Below are 1,146 nucleotides of genomic sequence, written 5' to 3'. Positions count from 1 at the left end.
CGGGGGTGCGCTGCCTTCCCCCCCCCGGGAGTTATCCCTGGTTCTGGGCAGGGGAAAGGCGGAGGGAGGGGCTCCCGGCCCCCCCGACGGGCACCCCGGCAGGAGCCGGGCCGGAGGGCAGGGGGCTGCGGCAGGGCGGGGGGCTGCGGCAGGGCAGGGGCCCGCGGGGCTCGGGCAGCGCCCGCCCTCCCCGCTCCGCAGCCGCGCAGCACCGCGCCTCTCCGCTCCTAACGCCGCCGGGATTTAGGATTCGCGCCCCGACCGGAGAGAGCGTCGATAAAATTCTCCGTATCAAATGAGCGATCATTTGTTGTGGTTACGTGTTGGGTAATGAAAGATGTTAGCAGGATCAATAAAAATGAAAACACTTTTACTTACATCTTGAATTACTGTTTTAAGGGGTGAGCTGTGGTGGTGCAACAAACCAGAGAAACATCTACAACCATCAAATGTCTTCGAAGGAAATCAAAATGAACGCATGTCACCCTGGGCTCGCCCCTGGTCCCCGCCCGAAAGCTCCCCCTGCCCTCGCAGCCAGGGGAGGGCTGAGCCCCCCCCCCCGGCCGGCCAGGGCCCTGGCCCGGGCCCGGCTCCGCTCGGCGGGGTCATCCCACCACTTCGGCTTATTACTGTTTGGAGAGGAAAACTCTGCCACCTCCGGGGCGTCTAAAGGTCAAATAACAGGTCGTAGCCCGAGGCAAACGGGAATTTTAGAGAGCCGAGGAGCCAGCCAGCTCCACGGCATCCTAAAAGCTTTCCCTTCGCTGTCGCTAAATAATAAACCACCTACGTATCCCCATCATTTATTCCTGCGCACAGCGACACGGCAGACACACGCTCAGGCACCCGTGCGACCGCTCTCTCCGGCGCACGAACGTGCGGAGAAACCAGCCCGCGATCGATTCCCCCGCTCCGCGATAGCCGTAGTGCCGCTCTTGATCCCAACTGAAATAAAAGCGGGGCCCTCGTTAGCAGAACGTTATCGGGATCGATTTCGGGGACATTCGCGGTGAATTTAGCGAGGAACAGCCCCAAACATGGAGGCTCGGCAGAGCTCCGGGACCGCTCTCGCCTCGGACGCGCCTGCGGGCTGAGCCTGCGCCGGGCTGCGCGGCGGCGGAGCGGGCGCGGACGGTGACGCGGGGC

The sequence above is a fragment of the Haliaeetus leucocephalus genome, unplaced genomic scaffold (assembly GCF_000737465.1).
Source record: "Haliaeetus leucocephalus isolate CR32 unplaced genomic scaffold, Haliaeetus_leucocephalus-4.0 Scaffold339, whole genome shotgun sequence".
Taxonomy (NCBI): Eukaryota; Metazoa; Chordata; class Aves; order Accipitriformes; family Accipitridae; genus Haliaeetus; species Haliaeetus leucocephalus.
This window is presented reverse-complemented; position numbering follows the sequence as displayed.